This window comes from Phascolarctos cinereus, unplaced genomic scaffold (assembly GCF_003287225.1).
Source record: "Phascolarctos cinereus isolate Bilbo 61053 unplaced genomic scaffold, phaCin_HiC Scaffold_4;HRSCAF=312, whole genome shotgun sequence".
Lineage (NCBI taxonomy): Eukaryota > Metazoa > Chordata > Mammalia > Diprotodontia > Phascolarctidae > Phascolarctos > Phascolarctos cinereus.
The window spans coordinates 120871404-120884289 of NW_027555847.1; the positions used below are offsets into that span (position 1 = coordinate 120871404).

At 40.5% G+C, this 12886-nt stretch overlaps 1 protein-coding gene across 1 annotated transcript in view; it reads left to right on the top strand.

The window, feature by feature from the left end:
• Nucleotides 1-10260: 10260 nt before the first annotated feature.
• Nucleotides 10261-12886, top strand: part of GLIS3 (GLIS family zinc finger 3) — a 585734-nt gene continuing 583108 nt past the window's right edge. Inside the window, 1 exon segment of the mRNA XM_021006269.2 lies at nucleotides 10261-10348. The gene's annotated coding sequence lies outside the window, so the exon portion shown is untranslated.

The following is a 12886-nucleotide window of genomic DNA, read 5'->3' on the forward strand; positions in this document are numbered from 1 at the left end:
ATAGCTTAAAAGTGCACTAAGACTGGATATAATATGTAAAGTCACATATTTATGTGTTCTATTTATCTGTGTACCTATCAAAGAATCATAGAGTTGAATACAGGGAAGAAACTTCAGAGGCTAGTCAGCCCAAATTCTGTCTGATTAAGAAACCCTTCTACAAAATTCATCATGGTAGTCATTCAGTCTCTATTTAAATATCCTCAGTGAGGAATTTCCAACCTATCTCCCTAGAAAGTTTTTCCTTAAAAAACCCCCTATCTATCTCACTTCTACATATTATTCCTTATCTTACCCTTGGCAGCCAAGCAGAAAGAATAAAATCCCTTTTCCACATGGTTTTGTTTTCTGCTGGACCTGTGATTTCATCAGCATAGGGAATTCTTAGTGAGGAAAGTCTCTCCATTGATATAGGTCAGTAACGTATGGTATTAGTAACTTTTTCCTTTGGGGATGATGACAGGTTAAACAATACTTAGGATTTTATAGTCAGTGTGTGTCAGATGCAGAAACTGAACCCATGTCTTCTTGAGACCAAGGCCTTCCCATTATCTGATAGACTGTATCACCTCTCGACTTAATAGCCTTTCAAAAACTTTAAGACTGGCTTCATCTCTCTGCTAAAGTCTTCTTTTCTCCAGGTTAAACATTACCAGTTAACTTCAAAGGCAGTCATATGATGTGGTCTTCAGTCCTCTACCTGTCCTGATTACCTGCTTCTGGATATGTTCTAGTTTGTCTATGTCTTTCCTAAAATGTGGTGTTGAGAAACAAACAAATTATTTGAGATGTGTCCTGACTGGGGCAGTGGACTAGTAGCAGCTTCATTCTGATACCATCCCTTTCTTATTGGTGCCTAAGAGAGCATTAGGCTTTTTTAAAAAACCACTATATCATACTCTTGACTCGTATTGAGTATGCAATTCACCAAATTCTCCAGAGCTTTTTTTCCCCCCAGAAACTGATATCTTACCGTATTTCCTTTATCCTGTAACTTGCTTTATTAAAATTGCTTTATAGAACCCATTTGGAAACTTACATGAATCACCATTAAATTTTTCTTATTCAATTGTTTCTTTTTTTAAAAAATCTGCAAAGATAGTTTTGAATCCTAATTCTGCCATTTGATGTGCTAGCTATCTGACCTAGTTGTAAGTCATCTGAAAAAAATGACAAACAAGGCATATATGATTTGATCCAATTCAGTGATAAAAATGTGGATAAGTCCCGATCCAAGGATAAATACCTGGGGATTTCCACTAAAGACTTCCTTTCATGTTTATATTGAATGACTACTTTTTGGGTCCAGTCATTCTGTCAGGTCCAAAGTTACCTAAATATTCTATTATCCACATTAGTTAGCATAAGAGCCATTAATGTCTAATGATTTTCTAATGGTTAATATGGCAATTCTTCATGATCTTTCAAAGATGACCAACAAGGGTTAGGGATTCACAGATGCTAGTTTCACAGTTTCAGGGCTGGAAGGGACCTCAGAGATTACTTAGAATCATAGTTTGAGAACTGAAAGAAACTTTAGTGGCCTTCTAATGCGACTTCCTTATTTTGTTGATGAGGAACTTTATAGATGAGGCCAGGAGGGTTACATGACTTGCCCTGACAAGTAGTAAATAGCAGAGCCAGGATTTGAACTTAGGTCCTTTGACTCTAAATTCTATATTCTTTCCACTGCAGTCATATTAGTCCTGGCCTGTTGAGGTGAACTCATTGAGGGTTTTCTGACATTCTCCTCATATACCTTTAGTTTATACTATTGCTAGCCAGTTTTGTTCCATCTTTTCCCCTTCTCACTGTGAACAATCACTTCCAATCTAGCCACCTAATGTCTAACCCTTCTTTCATTCTCCCCATCTCCCTAACCATAGCTAAACAAATATTTTTTTGTTTTTCTAAACATTCATGGACTGCTTTAGGTCATTCTGAGCTTTAAATTGAGCTAATTACCCTGAGAATCTAGATTTGAATATTGTCTGGCTTGCCATTTGTTGAAAGGGAAATTCTTCATTTGGCTCTCACTCTGATTAATGAGGCAAAAGTCAGGACAAAGAGAATTAAAAGGAGTTTGTTATAAGTACATCAAAATAGAAACATGTTGACTGGCTGATCACTGAAGATCAGTGATGGCTTCAACATGGCAGCTTTTATTGGGAACTTTTTTAATGAGATAAAAATAATTCAAGGAGGCAAACATCAGCAAAAGAGGTTGGGCCCTTGCATCTCAGTTTCTCCCCAAAGTAGCAAAGTACAAGATAATTTCCAGTAGGGATAACAATGTCACAGGTAGGGGTACAGGGCAAAGAATAGGTAAGCAAAAAGCTGCAGATCTTATATGGCCTTTCTCAACAGAGCCTCCCCCAATACTGATTGACAAGCAGGGCTGGATCCAAGGGATCACTGAGTCAATATAGCTTTCAATAATTGGAACATGTGTTTTCTAAACTTTACATCCTCTCCAGCATCTAGCACAATTATCTAAACACAGTATGCAATTGAGATATATATATATATATATATATATATATATATATATATATATATATATATATATATATATATATATATATATATATATATATATATATATATATACACACACACATATATATATGTATATATATATATATATTTTTCTTTTAATGTATTTTAAAAAATTATTATTTATTTACTTTTAACATTCATTTAAAAGCAATTTTGGGTTCTGAATTGTCTCCCTCCTTCTCGCTTGTCTTCCACCCATTGTGAAGGTAATACATGTGATACAAATTATACATATAAAATCATACCAGAGATATTTCCATATTAACCATGTTATAAAACAAATGAAAATAAATAAATAAGAATATAATAAGTAAATAAATGAAATAAATAAAGAAAAATAAAATGAAAAAATTATCCTTCTATTTGCATTTGGATTCCATCAGTTCTTTCTCTGAAGAGGGATAACATTTTTCATTGTAAGGCCTTCAGAATTATCTTGGATTGTCATATTGCTAAGAATAGATGCCATTTACAGTTGATCATCGTTACAATACTTCTGTTACTGTGCGCAATGATCTGGGTTTTCTTACTTCACTTTGCACCAATTCATATAGGTTTTGCCATTTTTTCTGAAACCCCCTTCCCATCATTTCTGATAGCACAATAGTATTCTATCACAATCATATACCACAATTTGTTCAGCCATTCCTCAATTGATGAACATCCCCTCAATTTTCAATTCTTTGCCACCACAGAAAGAGCTGCTACTAATATTTTTGTATGTAGAGGTCTTTTTGTTTTTCTTTGATCTCTTTGGGTTACAGACATAGTAGTTCTCCGGCATGGTTGGATCAGTTTACAACTACATCAACAGTGCATTACTGCACCTATTTTTCCACATCCCTCCCTTCCAACTTTTGTGATTTTTTAGGTCATGTTAGCTAATATAAGAGGTGTGAGGTAGTACCTGTGAATTGTTTTAATTTTAATATAATTTTAATCAGTAGTGATTTAGAGCATTTTTTCATATGAGTATAGATAGCTTTGATTTCTTCTTCTGAAAACTACCTGTTCATATCCTTTGACCATTTAACAATTGGGAAATGACTTGTATTCTTATAAATTTGACTCAGTTCTCTGTATATTTGAGAAATGAGGCTTTTATCAGGGAAACTTGCTATAAAATGTTTTCCCCAGTTTCCTGCTTTTTTCCTGATTTTGGCTGCTTTGGTTTCGTTTGTCAAAAAAATTTAAACTTAATGGAATAAAAACTACCCACAATATATCATATAACAACACATCACTGTGTGACAAACAAGCCACATCAGGTGATTGACATGTTTTATCACATGACAGAGTGCCAAACGACAAGCTACATTAAATAATAGGCACACCACACAACAAGCCATGTCATTTGATGAACTTATTGTGTCATTGGATGAAAACATTATGCCATGAAACAAACATGTTGTGCCATGTGATGGGCATACCACAGCATGCGGTGAAATGACACATGTTGCACTGCATGATAAGCACTCTCTGTCATGCACCAGACATGCCACACCATACAATGCCACACAAAAACACGCTACATTAAGCAATGAAATAGCCATGCCATAGTCAAACATGCCACACCACATGCTATGTCATGAACATGTCGTGCCATGTAATGAACAAACGTATGGCAAACATGATAAGCACATCATATTGTGTGGTGAACGCACTACGTCATGTGACAAATATGCTATGTAGCATGATAAATTAGGCAGGGCAAAGCATCTTGGAATAGTATTATTATTATTAATATGAATATTAATAGTGGTTAATAATCATAATAATACTAATGATAATTTCTATTATTAATAGTAATAATAATATAGCTAGCTTTGCATAGTGCTGTAAGGTTTGGAAAACTCTTTGTAAATAGCATCTTATTTGATTCACAAAACAACCCTGGAAGGGAGATACTATTAATATTCCCATTTTACATATGAGAAAGCTGAGGCAAACAAAAGTTATTGACTTACCCAGGGTTCCATAGCTAGTAAGTGCCAAATTTGGCCTCAGGTCTTCTTGAGTCCAGTTCCAGTACTTTGTTTGCTGTACCACCCAGTTGCTTATAAAATATATGAAAGGTGACATTTGAACTGATGTTTAAAGGAAATTAGGGATTCTATGTGATAATAGCTGTGTAGAGAACAACCTAGGCATGGGGGACAACCTGTGTAAAACTTAAAGATGAAATGTGGAATGTAATGTGTGAGGGACAGTATGCAGATCAGTTGGGCTAAACTAGTGGGTAACATGTAAGAAGAAGGTGACTCCATGAATATGTCCACTACCTTTTGGGTGACCCACAACTTTAATCTTTGGTAATTGGATTATTCTGACTCACAGCCACATTGCATCAATAGAAGAGTATTGGTGTTAAAAAGATAAGTTTTTGTTTCAGGGAGCAATTTGGGATGATTGAAAGCACTGAACAGTTTCCCAAATGCAATCCAATCAATCAATATTTATCAAGTACCTACTGACCCAGAGATACAAAAAGAGGCAAAAGACAGTCCCTTCCCTCAAGAGCTCTCAATAGAATCCCCCTCCCAACTATCTTCTCATTGGTTAATGAGAAAGAGAGAGACAGAGACAGAGAGAGATAGAGAGAGACAAAGAGACAGAGGTAGGGGGAGGGAGGAAGAGAGAGAGAGAGAGAGAGAGAGTGAGCGAGCATATTTTTTCTTTCAGACTGTACAATCAGAATATATAAGACCTGGAAGAGACCTTTTAACATGTAGTGCAGCCTGTGTTTTATTATGAGGACACAAACCCCAGAGTAGGGAAATGACTGACCTATGGCCGCACAAATAGTAGGAAGACAAGCTGAGATTTGAACCCAGGTGCTCTAAATACAAATTCATCAATGGAGATAATTTCCTTGGTTCTGAACTTAAGCTCAGTTGGAATCAGAAACCTTGGAAAATATATTTTCTTCAGCATTTTGTTTGTTTTTTACAGTAGCCTTCGCTGAGATAATTAACTTTATTTTGGCTGATTTATACAGTAAGCAGTTATGTACTCTCAAAAAAAGTCTAATAATTGCTTTTCACTATTCCATGTAATCCAAACCCACATTCATAGGATGACCTATCTGGAGCTCGAATGGGCATCTAGTCCAACCACTTCCTTTTACAAGGAAGGTTAAATGACTTACTCATTGTTACACAGGTAGTAAATGTGAAATCCAGGAGTTGGACTTGGGTCCTGTGACTCCAACTTTAATACTCTTTGCACTGCACCCCACTGCCTCCTATGATACTCCAGAGAAGGATTTAGACTTGGAAGGGACTTTAAAGGAAAAGGGTGTCATGGCAAACATAAATAAATAAAGATACCATGAAGCTTTTTTTTTTCCAATGCTCCTCCAGGATTCCCTGGGTAAGGTGAACATGTAACACTTGAGATCCTTAATCTTTATTCATTGCAAGTTAAAATGCATGTAATTTTGTTTTATCCTCCCCTCTATTAGTTCTCCCAGGAGTCAATAAAATGGGTCACAGGTTTTGGAAAGGAGACAGCTTGTAGGTCATAGCGTTCCTCTGTTACGAGGATAAATTTGCATTTTTAATTAACACTGCATCAAAAAAATATTTATCATGAAAACAGGATGATTTATCAAGAGCTGACTTATGCATGCTGGTATAGGACTTCACTGCTCTGAATCCCTCACATGACAAAAGAGCTTGTGAAACATGAAAAAAAGGGTACACACAGTTGTACTTGAATACACTTGAAATATTTCCCATGGCTGCCACTCCAGTATAAGAATTATGTCTATCATTGTAACAATTATCCCTACTACATGCCAAACCCCCATTTGCATGAGACAAAGGAGGAGATTCATGTTTTTATGTGTTCGATGAATGTTGGAGAATAATTATTTGAGGTTACTGAACTTTAGGCATCCCATTAACTCTTTAAAGCAATTGGGATTTCAGGGAAAACTCAAATTTTGAAATGCATTTTAAAATTCCAGATACATTTGTTGTTTTTAAACGTGCCTTCCTCCTACTCCCCCCCCCAATATTTGCTGGTATTCAGAAGCTTTTGAGCACCCACATATACTAAGCATATGCTATGTGACAGTTCTTGCCCTCAACTGCATACACTCTTAATAAACTTTAAGAATGTATAAAACTCTTGTAAAAGATATTTGTGTATTAAAATATTTGAAAGCATAAAAGCAACAATGGTTGCTATAATTTTGGCCTGATAATTAAGACCAAGAAAACAAAGGTTCTCCGCTAGCTGGCACCACACCATCCATACATGAAACCATGGGTTACAGCAAATGGAGAAATATTGAATGCTGTGGATATGTTCACTTACCTTGACAGTATATTTTCCAGGGATGTACACATTGATGATGAGGCTGATGTACACATTGCCATAGCTAGCTTAATGTTTGGGAGATTCTGAAGGAAAGTGTGGGAGAGAAGAGGTATTAGGCTGCCTACCAAACTGAAGATCTGCAGATTGGTTGTGTGGACCTCACTGTTGCATGCCTGGGAAGCCTGGACAGTCTACCAGTGCTATACCAGGAAACTGAACAGCTTCCATTTGAATTGTCTTAGGAAAATTCTGAAGATCACCTGGCAAGATAATGTACTAGATACCAAGGTCCATTCTCGAGCTGAACTGCAGGTAAGCATTCAAACTCTGCTGCAGAGTGCAACTCTGACGGACTGGCCACATTGTTTGAATACCAAATACACCTTTGCCTAAAAGACTATTTTATGGAGAACTCACACAAGGTAAGTGTTCACACAGAGGTCAGAAGAAGTGATACAAGGACACTCTCAAGGTCTCTCTGAAGAACTTTGGAAATGGCTGTGAGATGTGGGAGACTCTGGCACAGAGCATGCCTTGCCCATATTAAAGAAGGTGCTGTGCTCTATGAGCAAAGCAGAATTGCAATAACTCAAAAGAAATGTGAGATGTGCAAATTTAGAGACAACTCCACTCCAAATGTTCACATGGACTATTTGTGCCCAACCTGTGGTAGAGCCTTCTGAGTTTATATTGGTCTGATCAGCTACAGTCAGAGGCACTGTAGTTTGACCCCAGAATGGTGATGTCATTTTGGTCCTCTTTGAGCACTAAGGACAACTTATTTTTACAAAGCACTTTAGAAATATTACCTCAGTTGATCCTCATAAAAACGCTGAGAGGTAGGCGCTGCCATTATTGTTTGAAATTTTATTTTTATTTTTTACAGATGAGGAAACTGAAGCAAGCATAGGGTAAGTGATTTTCCCAGGGTCCAAGAGTTAGTGTCTGAAGCTGGATTTGAATTTGAGTCTTCCTTATTCCAGGTCATCCCTTGATCTACTTCACCACTTAACTGCCTCTAGTAGCAGAGATAGGACTATGGCCCAGTTAGGTTCCCTTCCTCCCACTCCCAACTACATCCTGAATGTGATGAGAATGGCTGAATAGTATATAGACATGCAACTAAAACACAGGAATACACAATATGTACATACAGTGTAGTTGAAAATTTCAAGGCTTTCACTTCATCTCTCTTATTAGCAGATAAAACAGAGCATAGTGCGAAACAAAGAGTCAGAAGACCTGCATTCAGACTTTGGTTTTTATCATTTAATCTCTCTGGCCCTCAGTTTCTTTATCTGTGTGGTGAGGAAGTAGTCTAGATGCCCTCTCAGACACCTTCCCTCTCCAAGGCTATGACTGTAGGAACATGTACTTCCCCTATCCATTTATGAGAGTGCTTTGTAAGCTCGTGACTGCTGAGTACTGTGTGAATTATTACTTATGAGGCATTGTGGTATATTCAGTACTACACACACACACACACACACACACACACACACACACACACACACACGCAAACACATTTATTTCTCTAGATTGCACATAGTGGATAGAGGGCTGCACTTGGAAGTCACTAAGACCTGGGTTCAAGTCTCCCTTTTGCAACTTTCTGCAACCTGATCACAGGAAAGTTAATGGCTTTAAATTCCTTGAGCCTTAGGCAAATTCTCTAAGACTAAACCATAGGCATGCCTGTGATCCATTTGGTGGAAGGAGTTCACACTCCTAGAAAATCACAGGTCATTGAGATAGTTTCCATCTTTTTTCTTTTTTACTTTTGGCCAATCAAGCCTTATTAAAGTGTTTTTGTTTGTTGTAGTTTTTCTAAGGATAATTGGATCAAAACTGGAAGGAATTTTAGAGATAATATAGTCAAATAATTACAAAGTTGGAAAGGACCTCAGAATCAAGTCCAGCCCTAAACTGAACAATAAACTCATTTACAATTTTCCCAAGAAGTGTTCATTAACTACAGCTAAAAGACCTCCAATGAGGAACCACCTGAGGCAGTCCATTTGACTTTTTGGACAGCTCTAATTGTTTGGATGCTTTTCCTCACATGGAGCCAATTATGTGCCTCCCTTCAACTTCGACCCATTGGTCCTAGTTCTACCTTCTGGCACCAACCAGAAACCCCCTTATTTTCCACGCAGGGATATTGAGGCCCAAGGTGGCGAACTGAGTTGCACCCAAGTCAGCCAACTAGTTCTTGGTAGGACTGGAACTGGAACAAGGTGTCCTAACTTTCAGTCTTTTTGAGGCATTGAAGTGCTTCTGTCCTGAGCATCTAAGTTTAATGGAGAAGAAAGCACTTTGTAAATATTAAAGTACCAAATAAATGCAAGTTATTATAGCCCAAGGTCATTTGGGTCGTTAGTGAGGGCTGGAATTGAACCCAGACCTTCAAATTTCAGATCCAGGACTGCTTCGACATCATGTTCACCCCCCTTCAGGCCACTGAAATTTCTCCACCTCTTAAAAAAAAAAGGTAAAACAAACAAGAAAACAAAACAAAAAAAAACTAGCTTCAGTAACCAAGTAGTGTCTCTCTTCTGACTAGTTTCCCCGTCTCCCTACGTGCATGTGAGTGTGTGAACGGAGAGAGGGAGACACAAGCTCAGCCTTTGAATTAGCCAACCGGGTGACCAGGCACTACCCGCCCCTTTGCCCCCCCAACCTCCCTCCCCTTTTCATTCCTCTCTCGCTCCCTCCCTCCCTTCCTCCCCCTTCTCTTCCTCCTCCCTCCTCCTCCCCCCTCTGGCTTTCGCACTCAGGAAGCGGCTGGCTGCTGGCCCTCACAACTAACTCTCTCTTTTACTTTCTCCCTCCCTCTTCCCAGTCCTTGCGATCCCCAAGTCCACGCAGCCTTGATAGGACCGGCACAGAGTAGAGAGCACCGCTGTCGCTGCTGCAAGCTTCCCCCTCTCCCCAACTCCTCCCCATCCTCGGTAGCTGAGGAGCCTTACACCCCTTCCCCTTGCCACAAACCAACTCCCCCCCCCCAACTCCCGCAATCATTGGGTATCACCCGCCAGCCCACAGCCAGACCAACCAGACCCTGACTAACTTTTCCTCCGTGGACAGGGATGAGCAGAACAGGCCAGGCGCAGTGAAATGGAAACTCAACTTTAGTATATTTTTTAATTTAATTTTTTTTTTTTGCGGGGGAAAAATGAGCTGATGCCCAGGGGGCATCTCTCTTATACGAGCCCACGCAGCCCCCAGCACCAAGTACCCCGGCTGGGTTTTGCTGCCCCATTGCTCAGCTCCGATGGAAGTTTGCATTTCCAAAGGCCAAACCCTTCAAGCGTGCTGAAGCGCTGGGAACCAAAGTTACTGTCTTATACTCAGCCCCTTGCAAGCAGGGCTGTCATTCTCGCTGGTGGAGAGGCGAGAGAGAGGCAGCCTGGGGAAAGGAAAAATGCACGTTGAGCTTTGTTGTGGAAATCCTGGTTACCTGGTAAGTGGATGCCATAGGAACTTCTCTTGCAGGCAAGAAAGAGAGTTGGGGGGAGGGGGAACCTTAAAGCTTCCAGGGACCTCTATTAGTTTTCCCCGGGAACCGTATGCGGACGCTCTTTTTCAAGTGTTGTGTCCCTCACCCCTATTTCTCAATGAGACAGCAGCTTTTAAAAAAATGTATTCTTTTTAAGACAGGGGAAAGGGAATACACTTTTCTTGTCAGTTGGGTAAGAGAGCCCAAAGAGTGAGGGTCAGGGCAGGAAGGAGTGCTCCTGGATTGACGACTGTACGAAACTGGAAAGAAAGTTGAAGAGGCTTTATAGAAGGTTCGGTAAAGGGGAGGACTTATTTTTTACCTAAAGGACCAGTAGGGCTGTTGCTTAGAGATCAGATCAAGTTAAGGGACTGGAAGGCGTAGTGTATGACAACCCAAAAGTTTGTGTGAAAGAGAAAGTTTGGGGAAGTGGGTATTGATAGGGTGACATAAGTTCATTCTTCAGACATAGGCTGGCTATCTATTTATCTACCTACCTACCTACCTACCTGCCTACTTGTCTACCTGTCTACGTCTGATCTCCTATATAATAGTCTATTTACACCATATACGTGTATCATAGTAGCAGATATGTAGTATTTTGTATACATATTGTTGTAGCAAATAGACCCATTAGAGGTGCTTTATTTAAACCCATGTGTTTGTTTATATACGTGAAAAGTTGGACTTCTGAAGTATTTCAGTGAATATATTCCCATCTACAGAGCTGCTCTGTGTAGGTATCTATACACACACCTGTATCCAGTATCCTTGCGTGTTACCAGCACACAGACATACTCAGACACAAACACCCCGCTGCATGTGTCACTGAACGTTTATGTTTTGATCGTGCATAGCAAAATGTCAGGACTGTTTTGAAAATGTCTCATTTTTACTCTAAAAGGACTTTGTCCTGCTTCAGTCTCTACAAATTACCCCTGTGTGTTTTTGAAGGAAGTCTGTCCAAGCTGCTCTCCGGAAAGCATGAGTCTGCAGTTCGAGTTCTTGGGCACGCACGCACACACACACTCCACACACATACACACGCACACATATGAACACGCACACTCAAGATCCTGTGTTCTCTCTCTCTCCCCCCTCCCCCCTCCTCCCCTCCCCCCCCCCACTCCCCAGCACTGTGTGATGTACACTTCCAAATTACTCACTTTAGCTGACAAATCGGTTAGGGAATGAAGAAACAACAATACTGTCTGGAAACTTTGGGGACGCGTCTCCTTGGTTTTGAAGGATTTGTCATCGTGTAGATGATTAAGTTAGGTACCTGGAGGGAGAAACTTTGGGAAAGTTCATTTCCGGTTTTATTATCTCCAGGGCATTGGGAGTAGGGATGATGGTGTAGTTGCCTAGCTGGAAGCAAAAGCCAAGTTGGAGCTCCAAGATCAACGAAGTTCCTTTCTTTTTACTTCACTTCGGCACAGGGATTGCCAGCTCGACTTGCCCCAGTCTCGGTTGGGGGTGGGGGGTGGTCCGAGGTGGTGTGTGCGCCTCAGAGGTGTTAGGCATTTGGGAAAGGGGAGGAGACTAGGCCCCTACTTTATTTGCTGATCTGGTCCGGGTAGCCATTCGTGAATGTGACTTTATTAAAGGATTGCTGAGTGAACCCGGAGCCCTCCCGGCAAAGGGCTTATTCAGGACAGAGTTGCACAACAGGAAGCCTGGGCGCTTTTTGTTTTGCTTTGTTGTCCTTTCTGATAGGATGGATTAGTTTGGTTGTGTGACGAAGGACTAGGAAGGGGATCGTCTCTCCCCACCCCAACTCCCCGAGTCCACCTCTTCTTCTCAGGCTTGCATTGCTCTTTACCCCTCGCCCGCCCCTCCTCCCCCCATCTTGGGCTTCCCCAGGTAGCCAAGATGGGGAAAGGAACACTTTCGGAGAAGGCACTTTCACCCAGTCCTGGGCAAAAGGGGCTTTGGGGTTACATACAATCAGCCTAGAAATTGGGGGATGAGAGTCGAATTGGCTTAAAAGGGTCCTCTGCCCTCTTTTCCCTTCTGTCCGTTCTCCTTTCAAGTTCCCGGGATAATCAAAAATTGAGAGACCAGGCTGGATTTACTCCTGGGAGACCTGGCATCCTCCTTGGATGCCACATGCTCAGTGAGCTCTAATGTTTCTCATCTCTCTTTTCTCTCTTTAGGTACCCTGACCCCATTCATCCCCCTTTCCCCGCAGGCTCTGATCCTGGAATTGCAGAACGGTTTCTCTGACCATCCCTGCTTTGTTGGACGAGGGTTTGCTTTGCCATTCTTGGATCTCCCTACCTTGCCCCTTTTCTTTTATCTCAACCCTCTCTTCCTGCTTTGAGGCACCTCTGCATTTTTTGTTTTTGTTTTTGTTTCTTGCAAGGTCGAAGACAGCTTCTCCTCACATTTCAGGTTTGGAGAAGGGGATTGGGGTGCCTGTGTGAAGAGGGAAGTTCTTGAGCTCCCTCCAGCGGTGAAATTACTTCTAGTTTGTGGGGCGCGAAAAAAATCAGATAATTT